This window comes from Cetorhinus maximus, chromosome 9 (genome assembly GCF_964194155.1).
Source record: "Cetorhinus maximus chromosome 9, sCetMax3.hap1.1, whole genome shotgun sequence".
Taxonomy (NCBI): Eukaryota; Metazoa; Chordata; class Chondrichthyes; order Lamniformes; family Cetorhinidae; genus Cetorhinus; species Cetorhinus maximus.
In genome coordinates this window covers 48,057,159-48,081,578 of record NC_135887.1, presented here as the reverse complement: position 1 = coordinate 48,081,578, position 24,420 = coordinate 48,057,159, and positions in this window count along the sequence as shown.

The window sequence follows — 24,420 nt, the reverse complement described above, 5'->3', positions numbered from 1 at the left end:
ATAGTGGATGCATTGGCTATAATATTCCAAAATTCCCTGGATTCTGGAAAGGTTCTAGTGGATTGGAAAAATGCTAATATAACGCTCTTATTCAAAAAGGGGGGAGGCAGAAAGTAGGAAACTATAGACCAGTTAGTTCAACGTCTGTGGTTGGGGAATTGTTGGAATCCATTATTCAGGAAATAGCAATGGGGCATTTGGAAAGTCAAAATGCAATCCAACAGAGTCAGCATGGTTTTATGAAGAGTAAATCATGTTTGATTAATTTGCTAGAATTCTTTGAAGATGTGACAAGCAAAGTGGATAATGGGGATCCTGTAGATGTAATATATCTGGACTTCCAGAAGACCTTTGATAAGGTGCCGCACAAAAGATTAATTCACAAGATAAGATCACACAGAATTAGAGGTAATATATTAGCTTGGGTAGAGGATTGGCTAACCAACAGAAAGCAGAGAGTTGGGGATAAATGGGTCTTTTTCTGGATGGCAAGCTGTAACTAGTGGGTGCCACAGGGCTTGGTCCTTGGGCCCCAACTATTTACAAACTGTATTATTGACTTGAATTCAGGGATCAAAGGTACTATAGCTAAATTTGCAGATGACACCAAAATAGGTGGGAAAGTAAGTTGTAATGAAGAAATAAGAAATTTACAAATGGATATGGACAGGTTAGGTGAATGGGCCAAAATTTGGCAGATGGAGTTTAACGTGGATAAGTGTGAGGTTATCCATTTTGATCGGAAGAATAAAAAGGCGACTTATTATTTAAATGGAGAGAACCTTCAGAATGCTTCAGTGCAGAGGGGTCTGGGTGTCCTCATGCATGAATCGCCAAAAGCTATTATGCAGGTACAGCAGGTAATAAGGAAGGCAAATAGAATTTTGGCATTTATTGCTAAAGGAATAGAGCATAAAAATAGGGAAGTGTTGTTGCAAGTGTACAAGACATTAGTGAGACCACACCTGGAGTACTGTGCAGTTTTGGTCCCCTTACTTGAGGAAGGATGTAATTGCATTGGAGGCGGTTCAGAGGAGGTTCACTGGATTGATTCCAGAGATGCGGGGCTTGTCTTATGAGGAGAGATTGAGCAATTTAGGCCTATACTCGCTAGAGTTTAGAAGGATGAGAGGAGAACTAATTGAGGTGTATAAGATGCTAAAAGGGATAAACAAAGTAGACATGGAGTGGATGTTTCTCCTGTGGGGCATTCTAGAACGAGAGGCCATAGTTTTAGGCTAAGGGGTGGTGGATTTAAATCAGAGATGAGGAGGAATTACTTTTCTCAAAGGGTCATGAATCTGTGGAATTCACTACCTCAGAGTGCAGTGGGTGCCGGGATGCTGAATAAATTTAAGGAGGAGATAGACAGATTTTTAATTAGTAACAGGTTGAAAGGTTATAAGGAGAGGGCGGGAAATTGGAGTTGAGGCCGAAATGTGATCAGCCATGATCGTATTGGATGGCAGAGCAGGTTCGAGGGGCTAAATTGTCTCCTCCTGCTTCTAGTTCTTATGTTCTTATGTTCTTATAGTGGTATTGTCACTGGACTGGTATTCCAGAGATGCAGGGTAATGATCTGGGGATCCAGGTTCAAATCCCACCATGGCAGATGGTGAAATTTGAATTCAATAAAAAATCTGGAATTAAAAATCTAATGATGACAGTGAAACAATTGTCGTAAAAACCCACCTGGTTCACTATTGTCCTTTAGGAAAGGAAATCTGCCACCCTTACCTGGTCTGGTTGACCCACAGCAATGTGATTGACTCTTAGAATGCCCTCTGAACAAGGGCAATTAGGGATGGGCAATAAATGCTGGCCTAGCTAGCGACATCCTCATCCCGTGAATGAATAAATTAAAATTAAATCCTCCATGGCTTCTTCCAGTGAAACAGTGAATTACTTATACCACTTTCAATTCACCAGATTGTATTCACTGATCACCGTGTGGTCTGCTCTACACTGGGGAGACCAAGCCAGGCAGTGTGATCACTTAGATGGACCCCTCTGTTCTTTCTCAAGTGTGACTTTAAAGACCATCTGTCTTTAGAAAGGAAGAAAATGCTACCCAGGCCGAGGTGAGAGAGGAAGTAACTGGCACACTCAAAGAATTTACAATTGAGAAGGAGGAGGTGTTAGAAAGGCTATCTTTACTTAAAATAGTTAAGGTACCAGGACCAGATGGGATGCATCCAAGGGCACTGAGAGCAGGGAGAGTGGAAATTGCAGACTGAAGTAACCTTCCAGTCTTCCTTAGACACAGGGGTGGTGCCGGAGGCTGGAGAACTGCGAATGTTACACCCTTGTGTTCAAAAAGGGGTGCAAGGATAAAGCTGGCAACTATAGGCCAGTCAGTTTGACCTCAGTGGTAGGGAAACGTCTGAAAACTATAGTTTGGGACAAAATCAATGGTCACTTAGACAAGTGCAGGATAATTAAGGAAAGCCAGCATGGATTCATTAAGGGAAAGTCATGTTTAACTAACTTGCTGGAGTTTTTTGAGGAGGTAACAGAGAAGGTTGATAAGGGCAATGCTGTTGATGTGGTATATATGGATTTTCAAAAGGCATTTGATACAGTGTTACACAACAGACTTGTGAGCAAAATTCTAGCTCATGAATAAAAGGGAAAGTAGGTACTTGGATAAGAAATTGACTGAGTGACAGGAAACAGAGCAATGATAAATGTTTTTTTATCAGATTGGAGGAAGGTTTGTAGTGGAGTTCCCCAGCGGTCAATGTTGGAACCCTTGCTCTTCCTGATATATATTAATGACCTTGATTTGGTGTTCAGGGCATGATTTCAAAATTTGCAGATGATACAAAGATTGGAAACATTGTCAACTGTGATGAGGACAGTGTTGAACTTCAAAAGGACCTAGACATGTTGGTGGATTGGGCAGGCAAATGGCAGATGAAGTTCAATGCAGAGAAGTGTGAGGTGCTTCATTTTGGCAGGAAAGATATAGTGCGACAGCATAAAATAAAGGGAGAAACTCTAAAGGAAGTGCAGGAATAGAGTGACCTTGGTGTATATGTACATAAGCCATTGAAGGTGGCAATGCATGTTGAGAAATCAGTTAATAAAACATATAGTATCTTAGGTTTTATTAATAGGGGCATTGAGTACAAGAGTAAGGAGGTCATGTTGAACTTGTATAAGACACTAGTTAGGCCTCATCTGGTGTTCTGCATCCAGTCCTGGGCACCATGCTTGAGGAAGGATGTGAAGGCATTGGAGAGAGTACAGAGGAGATTCACAAGAATGATTCCAGGGATAAAGAACTGTAGCTATGAGGATAGATTGGAAAGGTTGGGACTCTTTTCCTTGGGGAAAAGAAGGCTAAGAGGAGACTTGATTCAGGATCCTGAGGTGTATGGACAGGGTAAATGGTGAGAAACTGTTCCCATTCAAGAGAGCGTCAAAAACTAGAGGGCACAGGTTCCAAATAATTGGCAAAAGGAGTAGAAGTGATGTGAGGAAAAATGTTTTAAGTCAGAGGATGGTTGAAGTATGGAACGAACTTCCTGAGAGGGCGGTAGAGGCAGGTTCGATTGGAATATTCAAAAGGGAATTGGATTGCTATTGGAAAAGAGAGAATATGCAAGGTTACGTGGATAAGGCAGGGGAGTGAGACTAGGTGAGATGCTCTTTCATAGAGCCAGTACAGAATTGATGGGCCGAATAGCCTCTTTTTGCACTGTAAAGATTCTGTGACCCTGAGCTTCCAGTCACTGTCATGTTAATTCTCTGCCTCACTCCCACTCTGACCTCTCTGTCCTCGGCCTCCTCCACTGCTCTAATGAAGCTCAATGTAAGCTCGAGGAACAGCAGCTCATCTTTCAATTAAGCACTTTACAGCCTTCCAGGCTCAACATTGAGTTCAACAATTTTGGATTGCAACTTCTCCCTCTCCCAGCAGGCGCTGGTGATGATTCAGCTTTTGTCATTTTCCGTTCCTCTAGACTCACCTTTTGCCCCTTTTATGGCCTCATTGTCATTTCCTTGGGCCTTGAACCTTCATGGGCCATTTAATCTCTCCTGGCTTCACCTTTTTACAGAACTCTCCTTTTATTATTTCTCCCTCTCCCTTTTCCCTACCTCTGTACTTGTTTAAAACCTGGTATATCTCTACTTTGTTCCAGTTCTGATGGAAGGTCATTGGGTTAAATTTTCACCTCTAGGCAGAGGAGGGTTTGGAGGCGGGCATACTGGCAATTTTGTGCCACTCGTGGGCGTGCTGATCTGCCAGCACATTCCTGCTTCCAGTTTCTTTTTAGGAAGGTGGCTTCTGGAGGGGGAGTGGGGGGCTGGGGGTGGGGGGGAGGGGGTGCAGCTAGTGAGGGCTGCCTGCCTGCCAATGGAAGGTAGCCAATGAGGCTATCAAAGTGCTAATTGAGGGTACTCTTCACTCATCATTTGGATTTTCCAGATGGCAGATGGGCCCCAAGATGTGGCTACACCCTGTAGATGGCATGGTGGAAGCCTCCCAGCAATAGGCCAGCGTTTGGTTGGGGGGGCTTGGGGACAGCAGGTCAGGGGGTCAACATGGATCCAGTAGGCTGTGAGGGCCCTGTCTGCAGCTGCGGACTATCCTGTGGTGGGGTACCACCTCCACAGTGAGGGTCTGGCAGCTATGACTGTAGTTTTTTTTGTACTATTTATAAGTTTTCAGAGGGTAACTCCATCTTGAGACACCCTCCCAGTCTCCCATCCACAGCAGCAAGCCCACCTCTCCCAATGGGGCTGCCAGCTGACCAGAGCCTCGGGTGCTCCCATTGGCCTTCCCAGCTGCGGAGCAAGCTTGCCGCCCTTAATTGGATGAGGCTCCTGGAGGCAGCCTTTTAATTGGTTGCCTCCTCGAAAATCTCTGCCAGGGTCCCACTGCGGCCACTTCCAGCTTCCCTATCTGGAATTCAGCTCGGCATCAGGATCAGGATCTTGGAATAATATTCAGCCCATTAACTCTGTCTCTCTCTCCACAGACACTGCCTCTGTGCCTGAATATTTCCAGCATTTACTGTTTAATCTTCAAATTCACTTCACTGGTTCTGGAGCATGTTGGGATGTCCTGAGGTTCTAAAAGGTGCTGAAGAAATGAAAGTATTATTTTTTTTCCTGTTGAATGTGTTGATGCAGCTTCCTACAGAGGAACATACACAGCAAAAGATCAACTGGTCCATCAAGCCTGTTCCACTCTCACAATACCTCAGGCAGTATGACTGGAAACTTCCCAAGGTCAGACACCCAACCCCTACTCTCCAACACACCTCCCAACCTCTCTGCTGTATCTGTGCACTCAGATTGCTTATTCCAAATGAACATCAATTTCCTCCAACTAAACATTAGGAAGGTCAAAGCCAACACCTTCAACGGTAATAAAAGCAGAATGCTGCGGATGCAGAAAATGCTGGAAAAGTTCAGCAGGTCTGGCAGCATCTGTGGAGAGAGAAACAGAGTTAATGGCCAGAATTTTTCGCTGAGCCGGTGGGCACGCACTCGAGCGTAGAATAGCACATGATGACGTTGGGCGAGCGTCCCGACGTCATTGTGCACTCGTGCGATATTTCGGTCTGCAGGTGCACACTAAATTCGGAAGCACACCCACCGACTGTTAAGAGGGCTATTAAGCCCATTAATGGCACAATTAACTGGGATTTTTCGCTGCCCGTCCAACAATACAGTTGGCGGGTGGACGAATTGGCCAGGCGGCCTTTGCACTTTTCAGGAGACCTCATCCAAGGGCGGAATGAGGTTTCCAATATTAAATCTTTAAAAAATTAAAAATCTACGCACATAATTTTTACAATGTCTATGATCAGGTGACTGCTTGTATTGCGTGGACATCTTTTTCCAGATTTAAAAATCTTAATTTGATACTTTTGAAGTCTTCAGCTCCCTGAGGCAGCTCTCTGCTTTCAGGGAGCTTTCTGTGAATGTTCCCCTGTGCCTGCACTGACTTCAGCGCTCGCACTCCTCCCCCCCCCAACCCATATCAGCGCGTGCTTCACTCTGACTGACCGTTAATAGGCCCGCCAGTGTGAAATCACAGTCGGGGGTCAATCACGGGCAGCAGTCCGTTCCTCAGCCGCTCCCAGGCTCGCCGATTGCACCCAGCACGCCATCCTAAAAATCCTGTCCAATGTTTCGGACTCAAAACACTAACTCTGTTTCTCTCTGCAAAAATGCTGCCAGACCTGCTGAGGCTTTTCAACATTTTCTGTTTTCATTCCAAAACCTTCAATCCCTACCATCAACTCCATACCCAGATGGGCAGATATCCTCAGATGCTATTCAAATGAGGAATATACATCAAAAGATGAATTTCTTGTCATTTGCTTCCTAGCAACACTGGTCACAAGGAATCCCTGTGCATCACTGGCATCCACTGCTTTTAAAGGCTGCATAAAGGACATAAACAGCAGCAACATCTTGCAGTGATATAGCACCTATAATGCTGTAAAAACTCCCAAGATGCTTCTCATCAAAATTTAACACTAAGCCACATAAGGAAACTTTAGAAAAGGTGAGGGAATGCTCAGTCAAAGACAGGTGGGTTTCAAGGAGGGTCTTAAAAGAGAAGAGAGATAGAGAGGCAGAGAGATTTTGGGATGGGTTTCCAGACCTTAAGGCTAAGATATCTGAACTCATGGCTTCCATCTGAGGAGCAATGAAAATCGGGGATGTGCAAGAAGCCCGAATTGGCAGAGTGCAGAGGTCACGGAGGGTTAGAGGAGGTTGCAGGGATGGAAAAGTCACCGATTACAGAATGCTTGACTGTCTTTTGGAGCTGGCTTAATCTGACACAAAGATAAAACTTTTTAAAGCCTGTTCGCAGCCTAGTATGATGCAACAAAATCTTCCCACTCTCCCCTCTTGGTTGGAGTCTGGGCTATGCTCTAAGGAAGAAGATTGCCAACCTGCAATAAAGGCACCCTGATCCCATACCATTTCCCTGAGGGTAGAAATACCAACACGTTTCAGGTCATCCCCAAAACTGCACCACCTCCCCAGCTCCTTGTCCCCCCTGCTGGCTCCCTGTCCCACATTCACCCCCACCTCCCTGTCCCCACCCCCCCTGGCTCCCTGTCCCCCACCCCCGGCTCCCTATTCCCCTCCCGCTCCCTGTCTCCCCCCTCGCTCCCTGTCTCCCCCCTCCCCCCTGCTCCCTGTCTCCACCCCCCCACCCCCCCTCCGCTCCCTGTCTCCCCCCTCCCCCTCCACTCCCTGTCTCCCCCCTCCCCCTCCACTCCCTGTCTCCCCCCTCCCCCTCCACTCCCTGTCTCCCCCCTGCCCCCTCCACCCCATCCCCCCTCTCCCGGCTCCCTGGCCACCCCCCTCCCCCACCCCCGCTGCAATTTCTGAGCTAAGACATTTTTGCTGTTGTGCTTTGAATTAACTTGGGGAAAGTTGTCTGGGGTTAGGTAGGGAGCTGCTTGTGAAAGGGACCTTAAGACGACTGAGAAAAAGCCAATTATATGTGTGTAACTCAGAGAGTCAGGTACTGTCTCAAAGCGGAAGCTTCATTCGACGTCAACGAGGAAGGGGGTCAGTTCACAGAGAGAGTTACAAAATGTACCAACCATGGTTATCAATGCAACAGGGTCACCTTGCTGTTTTAAGGGGAGTTTCTCTGTTGAAAGTGGAGAAATCCCATTTTACTCGACTTTGTTTTTAACTTGTTAACTACTGGCAGGGGGTTAAAAGGACAATAGGGTGAGCAAAAGCTTACTCATGCAGACAACCCAAGCATTCCCATTGCACTGGGCTGGTTCATATCTCCTCTCTGGAGCCCCAGTCAAGGTACTCAATAACCAGATCCTCCCACCTCCATTAGTTAACACGTCTGTGAGCTTGTCTGGGCTGAGAGTCCTGTCTCTTTGTTGGCAGCTGTCTGATTTTCAAATACAGATCACATGAGGCCTTCTGGGAAAACTAGTCCATAATAATTGTGACGGTGAGACTGAACAATAGATTTCCAACCCACACCCACTGCCAGCCTCAGGGGAATGTAAAGGTAGCTTTAGACTTTGAAGGGAAACAGAATTATATTAAAGGGTTGCAATGATCAATTACCAAAGCCTTTCACTAAACTCAGGCACTCTGATACACCACAAGGGCAAACCTGTGTGTTTGTGGAACCTCCGTTAACTCTTTGATTGCTGCCTTACACCTTTATTCTATAATAATATATCTGTTAGAAGAATGTTGGCCCTTCCTTGATTCCTTCACTGCTATATTTGTCACATTGGTTGTCTGATATCCAATTTTGGATGAGCCACCATTTTCTCCAGTTAAACATTGGAAGGATTGAAGCTATCATCTTTATCCACAGCCACCAATTCCATACCCTTGCCATTGACTCCATCTCATCCCCAGCCATTAACTCAGACTGAAATAGACTGATACATCCAATTTCAGCTCCTGATGTAGTCATCAACACAAAGACCTTTACCTCCGTAACATCATCCACCTCTGCCCTATGTCAGCCAATCTGTTGTTAAAACTCTCCTCTACCCCCTGGTCAGCTTCAGATTCAATTATTCCAGTGCATTTTGCACTCCTCTCACAAGTCACCCCCATTTCTGTCCTCACTGCTCTACATTTGCCCCTGGTGCCCCCCCACCTCAAATTCAAAATGTTCATTCACATATTGAAATCTCTTCATGACCTCACCCAGCCTCATCTTCATAATGTCTTCCAGCCTTATGAACCCTCCAGAACTCTCTGTTCCTTTAACGCTGGCCTGCTTACATTTCTCCTCCCTAGAGGAGAAACTCCTTGGCAGTTGTTTGGACCCTGGTATACCCTGAAATTTCCTTCGCTTCTCTCCCCTCCCTCCCTCCATCTCAGCTCCCCCTTAAATACACCTCTTTAAGCAAGCTTTTTGCTTCCCTCCCTCCGAATATCTCATCATTGGCATTACTCAAAGTTGACAGGACACCCAGTTTAAATAGCATGCTTCTTAGCTTTCTGAGGGAAGCTAGGGTGGAGATGGCTGAAGCTCTGGCCACAATATTTCAAACTTCCTTGGATATAGGAGTGGTGCCAGAGGCCTGCAAATGTTAACATGTTAACCTGCCATTCCCATTAGACACACTGGTGAAATGGGAAGATACATGGCAGATAGATTTTAATGTGGACTGTGAAATGATGTACTTTGGCAGCAACTTCGGAAAGACAATGGAATCTAAATAGCACTGTTTTGAAGGTGGGGCGGGGGGTGGGGTGTGTAAGAGCAGATGGACCTATTTGCAAACCTTTGAAGGTGGCAGGACAAGTTGCTAAGGTGATTAAGAAAGCCTATTGGGATACTTGTCTTTATAAAGAGGGACACTGAATACAAAACAAGGAAGCCATACTAAACCTTTACAAACCACTGGTTAACAATCAGCATTATGTACGGGGATGAGCATCAGACCTTAGGAAGGCTGTCAAGGCTTCATGAGGGTACTGAGGAGGTTTACCAGAATGAGGGACTTCAGTAGAGGTTGTAGAAGCTGCAGGTGTCTCATTTGAGTAGAGAAGGGGAAGACCTAATAAAGTTATTCAAAATTATAAGGTGTTTTGCTGCAGCAAGTAGAGAGAAACTGCTTCCTCTGGCAAGTGGATTGGTAATCACTGGTCCTACACTTAAAATAATTGGCAAAAGAACTAGAGGGAAAATGCAGAGACATTTTTTTCACACAGAGGGTCTGGAACACACTACCAGAAAGGGTGATGACTGGAGCTTTCAAAAGACATGTACCTGCATGAGGACGAAGTTGGGCTGTAGGACTAACTTGGATAACTCCTTCAAAGAGTGGGTATGGGTATAATGGGACTAAATTGTCTCTTTCTATGCTGTAAGATTTGGGCCCCACTGAGGATGGGAATAGAGGCAGACGACGCCAGAAAATACTGGAACTAGCCAGCGTGCTGGTTTCTCAACCCAGTCCCTGGCATCGGCCATTTTGAAGGCAGGCAGTCAGTTGGGCTCATTAACAGTCTTGTTAAAGGTTCGTTAAGGAGACAACTGGGATTTTCCACATGGTCTCCAGTTTCTTGCTGTGATGGGGGCAGAACAATTCCCTGCTGCGGACTCCTAGCAGCAGACTGGGATACCGGTGATCCAGACAGGCCTACAGACCCTCCCTATCTGCTTGGGTGGAGGTGCAGCCAAAGGTAGAGGGGTGCACCCCCACCTTCAATCCCCCACACTGGCAGCCTTGCCGCTTTCTCTATTTTTAATTGGATGTTTTTTTTTTAAATGGTGAGAGGCACCTTGAGCGCCCTCTCAGTTACTTAAAATTTACCTTGGCCAGATGTTCCATAGAAGCTGGAAAGTATCTGATTGGCCTTCAGCTTCAAGGGCCTGCCTGCCATTCTTAATTGGACAGGGGACCTGTCTCCATGCCAACTAACGGGACTTCATGGTTAAAATTCCAATGAGTGACTGTTTCCCCAGAAGATGGGTTTGGCATACTGAAACAGTCTTGACTCCTGTTACCTGCCCCCAAAACAAAGATTTCGCCCCACAATTCCACCTCCTTTGGCTTGGCGTCCAATTCTGTCTATGGAACCGTGAAGAACCTTGGGATGCTTTTCCACATTAAGGATGCTACGTAAATCCAAGTTAAATAATATATGACTGAGGTGAGGCCAAACCTGATAAGTACATAAATAACTTGCCCTTAATACGTGCCTCTTTACACATTGAATGGAATGGGCAACGATACAATGAAATGTATTGGTTGCAACAGAGGCTGGAGCTCAGTCTGTTTATCCAGCCTCCACTGCAGTGTGCTGTGAAAAGTAATTATTGTGTGGATTAAAGAGAATCTTTTGTCCGCCCCAAGCACCTTTTGTATAAAGGACCACAAATTGGCAAATTCTGAAAGTTAGACTGGATGGGACTGGGATTAGTCCGTCAGATCACACAAATCCTTCACTGATCGGTCACAGGGCAGAATCGTCCCAGATTTGTACAAAGTGCGGCAGTGGGCATGAAAAAAGTCATTTTACCCGCCAGCCTCAATGGTGGGTTTTCACGCCATATCGTCCCATTCCTGGTGCGTCCCACCTCATTCATGATGCATTCCCGGGAAACACGCTGGATCATTGGCAGGGGCAGCCTCTCATTCACCTGCCCTGCCATCACCTCAAGCCTTCAGTAATCCAGGCACCATATTTAAAGAGTGCCCTGCACAGAGCTAGCACTCTTGAAGGTATCAAAAGCTACTGCAAAGTCATGGCTGCCAAAGGGAGAAAACATGCTGGCCCCAAATTTACTGACACCTCCCTCGGGCACCTACTGAATGTGGTGAAGGCCGCCACGTAGTTAATCCTCATACTCCTGCTCTGGGCGAAGACCAGCATGCAAGGACACCAATCCAGCATGGGAGGTGGTGGCAGGGGGTGGTCAGTGCCAACGTCCTGCAAAACAGGACAGCCACCCAGTGACAAAGGAGGATGAATGATCTTCTCTGTTCTGCCATCTTCACTCTCAACTCAGACACTCATAAACCCATCTCACACCCACAGGAATCTCACTCACTGCCAGTTCAAGGGACATCACCATTCACTCTCTCACACACACCTTCATCTGCCCTGCGGATCGTGTCCTCATCCTGTCCATGGCACCACTCGCCACCCACACATGCCAGGCAACCTTCTCATCTGGCCTGGCTGCTTACACTCTCTCCATCTGTCTTCATGCAGGACAAGCTGGCACACAACAAAAGGGAGAGGTCGCAGACTGGTGGAGGAATGCCTGACATCAAGGTCCTCACAGACTTTGATAATAGAGTCATCCAGTTGGCCGTCGATGATCTGGAGCATTTCTGTGCTGACGGTGAAGTCATTGGTGATTAAGCAAGTAAGGATCCAGCAGTGCAATGTCCATCAGCCAACCATGCTGTGAGTCAGTTCCCCTGTTCTGCAGTCTCCTGCACTATGCACTAATTATCTCTCCTGCTTTTGCAGGCACATCTGGGGAGCAGCCAAGGGGGTCCACGACCCAAGTCCTCCACTCAAGCCCCAAAGACACCTTGGAAGAAGAACCTGATGACACCTTCATTGAAGACCCGTCACAGTGCTCAACCACACCCTCCACCAGCGCACATACACACACTTGGTGGGACCTAGTTCTAGAGCAGCCTCAGGGTCACAATCTGGTGAGCACATCACACTGTCTGATCCACAGCAGGAGGAGGCAGGGACTTCCCAGGTTTCCAGCACTCAGAGGACTACTGGAAGTCAGAAACCTGCTGAATCTGAGTCAGATGAGGAGCCTCTGGACTCCATCGTACCTCAGTTGCTGGAGCTGCAAAGGCAAACTCGGGAACATCAGGAAGGGATATCCACTCCGCTCCTTGGATTGCAAGGCACGATGGAGGAGTCTGTCTGTCTTCAGGCTGAGGTGATGGCACCGGCATGCCAACGCACCGAGGTCAACACTGGCAGGATGGCAGCTGCCATGGAAGCCTTGGTCCAGGACATCGCTCCTCAACTGCTGCACACTGATGCCATAGTTGGCCTCCAACAGTGTTAATGTGAGAGGGGTGTGGGGCAGCCCAATCTCACTCCAGCTTCTCCTTCTCCTCAGGGAGTCAACAAGGGACCCTCGAACATTCGTAGGGGGAGGATCAGCAGGTGTACACTCTGGAGCCATCCACCCGGGTGACTCTGGGAATGTCCGGCCCATCAGAATCCCTTCTTACTTTGACTCCAGCAGCTCCAGCTCCACAGGCCGAGGAGGGTGCCACACAGCAGGACCCTGAAAGCAGGCCGGGGCCCTCTAGGTCTTGGCCCTCCAGAGGATGCCTGCCAAGGTCCTCACAGTCAGGGCATAGCAGTCAGCAGGCTGCCCCCACCTCCGCTGTGGATGTCCGGAGAGCGCTAAGATGTAGTGACAGGATTAGGAAAATTAAGAAGGTGTAACTCTTTTAAGTCAACCAAGTAAACTAAATTAACAAAATTAGTGGCAAAGTAAAAAGCAGCCCCTTAAAGGGAAACTGCAAAAGCAAAGACAAAATTTGAAGGAAACTTGTAAACATTAAACCAAAATGTGATTAAAGGGTCAATAAAACACCCCAGTCTCCGTGGTGCCCACCAAGCATGGAAGGCCTTGACAGTGCCGGCAGACACCGCGTGCTCCCTCCCCAGGGACATCCGGCCGTGAACATAGCCGCAGAAGAGGGGCAGATGGTTGGGTCAGATGACCCTCTCGATCATCCACTGCCTGGACCTGTTAATGGCCAACTTGGCCAGGCCCAGGAGCAGGTTCACAAGGAGGTCCCCATCCCTCCCGGCCCCCTGCTGCACTGGGTGCCCCTTAGATCAGGAGCGTGGAACTGAAGTGCAAACAAGACAACAGTAAAAGATTTTTTAAATAACTGATAAAGGGGTGCAGCCTACAACAATTAACATAGACATGGTTCACGAACTCCACGAGGCTGCAAAAGATGCAGGTATCTTGGGAGTCCATGAACCAACGCATCCCATGGTTGTATGGGACTGCTGCATGCAACACCCTCCACCCCAGGTCCCCAATGGAAAGTGGGTGGACACCCCTGCAGAGAGCCCCCCACTGGGGACCTCTGCCGCCGGACGGCAGCAAGGCACACCAGGGCGTGTCTGGGCGGCGGGCGAGGGCAAGGAATTGAAGGGCATGCAGCAGCAGCCCATACCTGAAACCCCTCCGCACTGTGCTAAAGGACACAGAGGGCATTTCCACGAGGCAACTCAGGCTGCGGGGCACTGGCTCCCAAGGGAGGGTTCGGGGCTTGGTGCCAATGTTGAACAGGAGTGCGCTCAGACGGAAGACCACCGTGCACCTGCGCCACTTCGAGGCCTAGAATGACGTCGGGGCCGAGCACAACCGTCCTGAGGTCTTGAATGGCATTGGCCGCGAGCCCAACGTCCACGGACGCACGATGCACCAACTCCTGTGGCAGCATGCAGCCCACTCCTCCGCCACCCAACATGTCCCCAATCCTGCTCACCCTGGCAAATGGCATCCTGCATCTGTGGAAAACCCGAGATCTGCACAAACCCCAGCGCTCTTGCTTCTTGGCTTTCCTGATCCCAGGCGAGATGCACAAAGTTCTGTTTCTTCGCAAAGGTGGCATCTGTGACCTCCTGGATACACTTGTGAGTGGAGGCTTGTGAGATCCCATGCAGGTCACCTGTGTCCCCCTGTAAGGAGCCACTGGCATAAAAATTGAATGCCAGGGTCACTTTCACAGCCACTGACAGTGGATGCCCTCCATGTCCTCGTGGCGCCAAATCCTGCAGCAAGTGGCATATGTGACTGACCAGTTCCCGAGACATGCGCAGTCTTCAGCGACACTGGTTCTCAGTCATCTGCAGGAATGACAAGCACTGTCTATAGACCCTGGGTCTAGTGAGGCGCCTATGAGCGACGGCTCTCTGTGGATCTTCAGCTGTGTGTGCAGGAGGCCCTGTCGCCCCTCCATCTTGAGGGAGGTGCTCCTCCCTTTGCCAAGCCAGGTGCCTCCACCGCACTCTTCTTCTTCTCTGTTCCCTGTAAGCCATGAGGCTAAATCACCAGGCTGCATGATCCTGATGTTCGCCTCCTGAAGGATCAAAGAGAGGGACGTTTGGGTAGCATGGGTGTGCTAAGAACCTCTCCTGGTTAAGTCCGAAGGTCCCTTCATGCATGCTGGACAGTGCTGGCCACCACTTAGATGGCTAATGTGCAGTGTGCTCATTGGCTGTCTGAAACCCCAACAATTTACGCCTCACTCTATTTGACCGATTGGCAGCAGCTTTGGCGGCTGGACTGTACAGTGTGCTCTCAGTTCAGACACAGGCATTCTCCTAACCGCCCTGCTGTTAGCTTGAACCATGATTGATACTGGTCCGCACCTTAATAAAAACAATGCAAGGAGCTGGGAGTGCCTTCATCTTTCGCAAGGGGATTCTACAACTTTCCCAGTCACCCAGCTGTTCTGCTGGACCCTAAATTGCACATTAATTTGCAGTCTGCACCCAAGTGGTGTAAAGTTCTGGGCAGTTTGGTGGAATTTATGCTTTTACGTTGCTTGAGTGGGTGGAAAAGCTTCAGAGGCCCGTCTCCAAGCATGTCAATGGAGCTGCAGCTGAACAGTCTCAGCTGCCAAAGAATGCTCACTTTTGGCAAGCTTTTCCAAGTGCATGACCACTTCCCCCACACCCCACTCTGCACCCACCCCCTCCCACCACATCATCCTAGGGTCTTAAAAGAAGTGTCTAGTGAGATAGTTGATGTATTGGATTTAATTTTCCAAAACTCCCTAGATTCAGGGAAGGTCCCAATAGATTTGAAGATAGCAAATGTAACTCCATTATTCAAAAAGGGAGGGAGACAGAAAGCAGGAAGCTACAGGTCAGTTAGCTTAACATCTGTCATAGGGAAAATGTTAGAAGCTATTAATAAAGAAGTTATCGCAGGGCACTTGGGTAAGCTCAAGAACATCAGGCAGAGTCAACATGGTTTTGTGAAAGGGAAATCACGTTTGACCAACTTATTGGAGTTCTTTGAGGAAGTAACATGTGGTGTGGATAAAGGGGAACCGGTGGATGTACTGTACTTAGATTTCCAGAAGGCACTTGATAAAGTGCCACATCAAAGGTTATTACTGAAAATAAAAGCCCATGGTACAGGGGGTAACATATTGGCATGGATAGAAAATTGGCTGTCTAACAGGAAGCAGAGAGTAGGCATAAATGGGCTTTTTCAGGTTGGCAAGATATAATGAGTGGTGTGCCGCAGGGATCAGTGCTGGAACCTCAACTGTTTACAATTTATATAAATGACCTGGATGAAGGAAGGGATTGAAGGGATAGTTGCCAAATTTGATGATGACACAAGGATAGGTGGGAAAGTAAATTGTGAAGAGGACTAAGGAGATATAGATAGGTTAAGTGAGTGGGCAAAGATCTGGCAGATGGAGTTTAATGTGATGATTATGGTTGCTGCTACCCAGGGGTACCTTCACTATGAGATCATTAATTACTCCCATCTCATTGCACAACACCAGGTCTAGTGTAGCCTGCTCTCTAGTTGGCTCCAGAACATGCTGTTCCAAGAAACTATCCCGAAAACATTCTATGTACTCCTCATCTAGGCTATCTTTGCCCATCTGACTTTTCCAGTCTATATGTAAATTAAAATCTCCCATGAATATCGCTGTGCCTTTCTGACAAGCTCCAATTATTCCTTCCTTTATGCTCAATCCTACCATGTGGTTACTGTTAGGGCACCTGTATGTAACTTCCACAAGTGAATCTTTGCCTTTACCATTACTCATCTCTACCCAAAACCATTCCCAAATCCTGACTTCCTAAACTTAGGTCATCCCTCTCCATTGTGCCAATACTATCATTAACTAACAGAGCCGCCCTCCACCTTTTTCTTGCTTCTTGTCCTTCCTAAATATCCTGTACCCTTCAATATTCAGGTTCCAATCCATGTCCTCCTGCAGCCATGTCTCTGTAATGGCTATCAAATCGTACTTATTTATTTCTATGTGCACTCTCAATGCATCTGTTTTGATTCGAATGCTACGTACATTCATATACAGAAGTTTTAGATTTATCCTTTTATTCTTTTCATAACATCTAGTTTCATCTGTTGATTTACTGTTAGACTCTCTGTTCCTTCCTGTCACAGTCTGTTTCTCATTTCCCATAACGATACCTTTCTCTTTTGTCTTGTCTCTACTCTTTGATTTACCACATCTTCCCAAATTTGATCCCTTGACCCACTATTTAGTTTAAAACCCTCTCTACTTCCCTAGTTATGCAGCTTACAAGAACACCGGTCCCAGCACGGTTTGAGTGTAGACCGTCCCAACGGTACAGATCCCACTTTCCCCAGTACTGGTGCCAGTGCCCCACGAAACGGAAACCACTTCTCCCACACCAGCCTTTGAGCCACACATTCAGCTGCCTAATCTAATTTGTCCTATGCCAATTTGCATGTGGCTCATGTAATAATCCAGAGATTATGACCTTTGAGGTTCTACTTCTTAATTTGCTGCCTAGGTCATCATACTGACTATGCGGGACCTCCATCTTTGTCCTGCCTTTGTTATTGTTACCTACATGGACCACAATGACTAGGTCCTCCCCCTCCCATTGCAAGTTCCTCTCCCCGAGCATATGCACCGAACCTCAGCACCAAACAGGCAACACAGCCGTCTGGACTCACGCTCTTTGCTGAAGAGAACAGTGTCAATCCCTCTGACTATACTGTCCCCTACTACTACTACATTCTTTTTTGCTCCCTCCAATTTGATGGCTTCCTGTACCATGATGCCATGGTCAGTTAGCTCATCCACCCTGCAGCCCCCACTCTCATCCAAACAAGCTGAAAAAACCTCAAACCTGTTGGACAATTGCAGAGGCTCACGTTCCTGTGCTCCTGCTGTCCGAGTCCCCTTACCTGCCTCACTCGCAGTCACACTCTCCTGTTCCTGACCACTGACCATATCAGAAGACCCTGTCCTAAGAGGTGTGACTGCCTCCTGGTACAACGAATCCAGGTAATTGTCCCCTCCCTGATGCAGTGCAGTGTCTGTAGCTCAGCCTAAAGTTCATAAACTCTGAACTGAAGCTGCTCAAACCTTAAACACTTGCTGCAGACATGTTTGCCCTGGATCAAACTGGCATCCAGGAGCTCCCACATGCTGCAGCTGTGACACATCACCTGTCCTGATATCCTTAATATGTTCTATTTATTTAATTATTTCATTCAATTATATATTTTACTTTTGTTTTTATATATTTATTAACCTTACCACCAGTTGCTAGACTATTTTGAACTTAGGAAGAGAATAAACCTTAGTCGCTTACCAGATACTCATCACATGACTAGCTTCTTCTCCTGTAGCAGAGTATGACCACTTTCTGAAGGCTGAGAAAGTTAGAAAGCAGAAAGCAAAAGAGCATCTCTTTCCCTTCCTTCCCTAACTCCCTTAATTACCCAACTCCCAGCACTCTATTCTAAGTCGTACTTCTTGCAGTAAACCTTACCTAAAGCTCCTCTTTCCCCCTATTCACTGAATTCCCACTTGAACCAAATTCGCAAATATACCCACATGGTCTCTGTCTCACTCAGACTGAAGTCTCCACTCATTGATCCTGCGCCTCTTACTCTTTCAATAAGGTCACCTCTCATTCTTCTAAACTCCAATGGATACAGACCCAGACCATCCAATCTTTCTTCATAAGATAACCCCTTCATCCCAGGTATCAGTTGAGTGAACCTTCTCTGAACTGCTAATGCATTTATATCCTTTGCTAAATAAGGAGACCAAAACTGTACACAGTACTCCAAATATGGTCTCACCAACACCAACAACTGTAGCAAAACATCCCTACTTTTATATTCCATTCCCCTTGCAATAAGCAACAACATTCCATTTGCCTTCCTAATCACTTGCTGCACCTGCATACTAACTTTTCCTGATTTATGCACCAGGACACCCAGATCCCTCTGTACCTCAGAGTTCTACAATCTTTCTCCATTTAAAAGCAAGGTTGGGAAATCCTTTATTTTCACATGTACATGAGGGTTTCAGCTGCAGTTTCAGTGAAATAACGCCAGCGGATGGCACACTTCGTGACATTCTAAGATCATGAGCGGTGCTATATAAATGCAAATTATTTCATCATTGATAGGTGATATACTGGGGTAAACCCATTGCTGACAATTCAATAACCCCTGCTGGGCAAAACATAATTGGATTGTGATGCCTTTCACGGTCAGATAGACTCCTGACGCTTATGGCAGCCTGTAAAAGATTATTAAGTAGAAATAAGTACTGAAGTGAAACCAATGGCAGTGGAAGTATCGGTGAGGAGCCAGTGTCTTCAGGTTCTGTAGCACAGCATCCATGAGTTAATTTACTGAACCATTGTACATGGTGATTAATGGATCGCCTTATAAAACACCTTGGGATGTCTTATTACATTAAAGGCGGGATAGAAGTGCAGCTACTTGGATAGAAATAGTTATCTGGGAGAGACAAACAAGCTCAGATACCTGGGATGGTGAATAACGGACATCTGAAATGAAGTGATTTTTGAGATTGAGGGATTTGGGATTATAGGGCGATTTGGAATTAGAAATAGATTTAAAAATATATATGGATTCCGGGATATGGAAGCATTTACGATTACAGAAACATTTTGGGAATACAGGGAGATTACCAGGTTGCATGGAGACAGGTGACCGAGGCACATCTGTGGACAGCTTTGGACGCATAGCACTCCAGTCATTCCACACTCCACAGCTGTCATTAAAGTGACAGGTCTACAGTTACCTGTGTAGGCAGAAATAGATCACGTACAAATAAGCCAAGTAAAGAGGTTGCAACTAACAAAGGAAAGTGTTTGTACTGAGTGGTGAATTTATACATTGTTCTAACACATTATTAAATAGTTTTCAATTAACTAAATACAACATTGGATTGGTATCAGATACCTCACTATGATGTCATTTCCTATGCTTTATTTGATGTAACTGAAAGGCAAATTGGTCAGAATTACATGATGCGTTTCCTGTACTGGATGGCCTTTGACTGGAGCGCTATATGCCTCATTCTCTCTGTTTTCTGGTAATCTCCTTCTGATCCCAGAAGGCCTCTAGACCCCTGGAGGAGTCCGTCTTTCATATTTATGTAAAGTGTGAGAGGTTGCAGCCCCTCTTCCATCATCTGGAGGGGCTGCTCCTCAATTCTGGTTCTACTTCAGCTCCTGATCTTTACCCACCAGATGCGGGGGTGGTGGTTGGTGGCGGGGTGGGGGGCATTGTGGGGGGGTGGTGGTGATGTTGGCAGGGGTGTGGGGTGGTGGGAGCTGGCAGGTTAGAGGAGCTCCTTGTTCGACTGTTCCTGGGCCTGGCCAAGGTGGCTGATAACAGGTCCAGGCAGCAGATTGCCTGCCTCTCTTCCACGGTCATGTCCACGCCTGGATGTCCCTGGAAAGGGAGCACATGGTGTCCGCCGGTTCGCCTGAGGCCTTCTGCAACCAGTGGGTGCTGGCGTGGGGGTGGGGGGGCGGTTACTGGTGTGCATTATCAACCTAAACAATGACGTTTTAATTTAAGTTATCAAGTTTCCTTTAAAGTTTCCTTTGGTTTGTTTTTCCTTTGTTTGTTTCTGTTACAGTGGATCAGTGGGATCTCGTTCAACTTTTACATTTTTGCGTTCGTGGGATGTAAGCGGTACTGGCTAGGCCAGCATTTGTTTCCCACCCCGAATTGCCCTTGAAAAGGTGGGGGTGAGCCGCCTTCTTCAACCATTGCAGATCTAAGTGTTGTAGATACACCCACAGTGCTGTTAGTGAGGGAGTTCCAGGATGTTGACCCAGTGAAGTGATATAGTTCCAATTCAGGATGGTGTGATACTCAGAGGGGGACGTGCAGGGGGTGGTGTTCCCATGCATCTGTGCCCATAGGGGGCACTTAATTGGTAATGGGTTTACAAAAGAAGTATAACCCTGAATCTATCTATAATTTAAAATGTATTTATAATCCCAAATCTCCCAATAATCTCAAATCCCTCAGTGGTTTAAGTAACTCCATTTCAGGATCTGTCATTAGGGACAAGGGTTGCCAACTGTAACTAAATGTATTCCTGGAAGTTTCATCATAACACTCGCCCAGCCCTCCAGTCATTAGTCGGCCTTCTGACACATGCCTTCCTACAGCAATTGGAAAGCCAAAAGACTCATTATCCACTTGAATGATGCTTGACTGTCAGCCAAACAGTCTTTTTGCCCCATTTTCAATGTTTTTATATCCGGTAAAGAGAAATTTTCAAAGAAAATGACATAAAAACACCATCTTTTTTACTGTCCTGATGATATTTCTCTAGTGTTGCACACAGCAGTGTCCTGAAGATTGATCTTCAATTCCTGGAGACTCCAGGCCAATCCTGGAGGGTTGGCAACCCTATTAGAGACAGAGTAAGTGAGCACTTTAATAAATATGAAGTGATGAGAGAGAGCCCAACATGGCTTTGTTGAAGGTAAATCTGACCAATTTAGTGGATGATTTGAGAAGGTCAGCAACAAGGTACATAAATGATGTTACCTCTATGTGGACCTCTGAAAGTTCCACACCGAAGATTATTAGCAAAAATGTGAGCACGGAGAGCTGGAAATAGCCTTTTGAATTGTGTTGGGAGTTGGTTGGGAGTTGGGAGACAGCAGGGATAAAGGGTAAGCACGCTGATTGGCAGGATGTAACAAGCAGTGTTCCCCAGGGATCTGTTCTGGGGCCTCAACTTTTCATCATATTTATAAATGACTTGGATAAAGGAATGAAGGGTGTTACATATCCAAGTTCACAGGTGACCCAAAATCAGATGGGACAGTAAGTAGTGTAGGCAGGAGCAGGAAGCTGCAACAGGACAGAGACGGAATAAGTGAATGATCAAACCTATGAAAAATGGGTGGAGAGGCTAACATCCACATTGTCACCATATTCTCAGGTCCTCTCCTATATTCCTGCACTGCAGGGTAGCTTAGGTAAACTCCAGGTTAATGAGGATGGAAGTCTGGTCCAGAGATTCCTAGTTCTCAGGGAAATTCCCTATAGGAATTGCAGAATCCAAATGGCTTTTATGAAAAGGACTGCCTGAGTTCTGATAAACTCCGACTTCTGCTCAGTTACTGCTGAAGCCAACTGTAACCATGCGAGTGAAAGGATAATTTTCTTCATTGGCTTTTTCACTTGTGTTTGTATTCTGATTCAGTCTCACAGCTAATCAATGGCAGCCATAAATTTGCCCCCTGTATATGGCACACAGATACTGCAGCAACCCGATTGTTATTCATTGCACTAGCGTGCGACAACCACTGCAAGATTTGACAAATAGAGCAATTAGTGGTTTGTTCGTACCTCTCAACACTAACAGTGTAGCAAAACTAGCAGAACCTTCCAGAAACAAGCATAGTGCAGTACCTTCTTCATTTGTGGTTATCTGAGGCTAAGCATTTGATAGGGTTGGTTTTCTGGATCGCGATGCACAATTACGCTGCGCCCAATCGAGGTGATGCAGTCAGCAGGCAGCCTACTCATCACACCATGATCATGTGTGCAGCCCAGCACCAAACCCATTGCTGACTGGTTGCACATTCACAGGCGGGCCCAAGCTTATGCCAGACTAACATGAGTTACTACTTACCCAGGGCGACCCGCTGTCTCGCATTTTAAGGGGTTGTCCCTTATTTTGAGTGTTTGCCCATGTCCCTTTAAGGGCCTTTTGCCTTGTATTTTTAGGACAGCCTGTGGGAGACTGATCCTCGGAGTCTTCAGGGTGAGTTTGAGTGATTCGAGTGGGGCTGCTAGTGAGTGAGTTAGCCAGCAGAGGAATGATAATACTGTGACTCAACAAGATAAGTTGTAAATTTTAGTTGATTTTAACCACCTCCCCACCCCCGCCCCCACATATTATGATCTCAAGGACCCTCGACCCCAACCCCACTCATGTTGAAAAACTCCTTACCAACCCACCCACCCGTGCTCCCACTGCCCCTGCTCACCGTCACTAACACCTCCTCTCTCACAGTCCCCAGCACTCCCTCAGCACCCTGGTCCCATTGTCAAAGTGTTCCTTAATTTATTTCGTAATAGTTGATCACCCTGACCTGCGCTTCCTAAAGCAGCTGCTGCAACTGTTTCCAAAAGGGTTTCTGTGAAGGGATAAAGATTACCAATGGGACAACAGTCCAGAGAGGGCACTCCCAGGTTCTCTCATGTTGTGCAGGAGGTAGAAAGAAAGAAAGATGCATGTTTCCACAGGGTACCGGGAGGCCCTCAAGGCAGACACTGCAAAGGGAATGGGAGCTGGTAACTACTGAGGTAACCATGGAGATCAATCCAAGGAGTCTGGCCCCAAGGGCATGGCTGCACTGCCACACAAAATTTAGTAATCTCAAGGAGTGGTCAAGGTTAGTGAATGCATCTTCCGATGCCATATCCTACCCACCCCACCACATCCTCATCATTCACTGTCAGCAATCTCTGGCCATCAGGACTCATCCCGAACATTCACATGCTCCACCTCACCCTCACACACTTAGCACTGCTGCAAAGACTCACAGCCAGATCTCACAACTTCCACATACTGCCAGCTCTTCAGCTCTGACAGGCATATCATCCAAACACATTGCAACCCACTCACTGACATTCTCCCCTTAGAGGGCAAGGTCGCACATAGCCACAGGGAGGAGCAGACAACTGGCGGGAGACAGGCACAGTCACAACTCCAGAGCCCCCGGGAAGAAGAGATGCTCTGGCTTATTGGGCCTTTTCTGTCTGCATTGCCAACACCATCCAGGGTGATGGTCTGTCATCAGGGGCAGGATACAGAGGTCGGGACTGATTCCAGATCCCGAACCCACCCCTGGGGTGGGGGGAAACAGCCACTCATTGGGATTTTCATGGGGATGGCCCCTAAATTGGCTTGGAGGCAGGTTCTCCACCCAATTATGCCTCTCAAAGCTGAAGGGCCAATCAGAGGCCTTCCAACTTGACCATAGCAGCATGGAATGTAAGTAAGCGAGAGGGCGCTTCAACATGGAGGCACGTTCTCGCCAATATTTTTACATCTTTAGTTAGTAAACAGATTCAGCAGTCAGGCCACCACTGTGGGGTTGGAACCTGTCTAAAGGGTGACCCAGTGTTGGTTGCAACCAAGCCAGCAAGAAAGGCACCTAGGCTGGTCTGCAGGGCTGGCACTGGGGTGCTACCCCCAGGCATCTAACCTGTCCTCTGCTGCCTGAAGGAATCTAGAGACCGACACAACCTCCTTTAATTTGACTTCATGGGGAGAATTTTCTCCCTGTCGGGTGGGGGGGGCGCTGAGCGGGAGCAGGCGTGGGCCGCCTGTGATCGGCTGCGCGCTGCCATTTTGCGTGGGTGGGCCAATTAAGACCCGCCCAGCATGACGCACATCCAGAAGCGCTGAGCGCTCCCTGTGCGGGCGGGGGGAGGAGGTGAGTTGGGGCTTGCGCTCTTTCGCACATGCACGCAGAAGAGCGCAGAAATCTCGCTGAGGCACAGAGCTGCCTCAGGGAGTTTAATTTCATTATCAAAAAGTGAATTAAAGATTTTTAAAAATTATTCGGACATGTCCCCTCATGTGACAGTGTCACATGAGCTAGGACATGTCTATGGATTTTATTAAAAATTTTTATTAAAGTTTAAAAACCTTCATGAAACCTCATCCTGCCCGTGGATGAGGTTCCATGAAAAATGCGAAGGCCGCCTGGGCTCTTCGCCTGCCCGCCAACCTTAAGGTTGGACGGGCAGCCCTGTCAATTGTTTTAATTGCTATTTAAATGGCCTTAATCGGCCTTTGACAGTTCGGCGGGCGCTCAGCTGTCTCCGGTGCGCGCCCGCCGAACTCAAGATCTGAA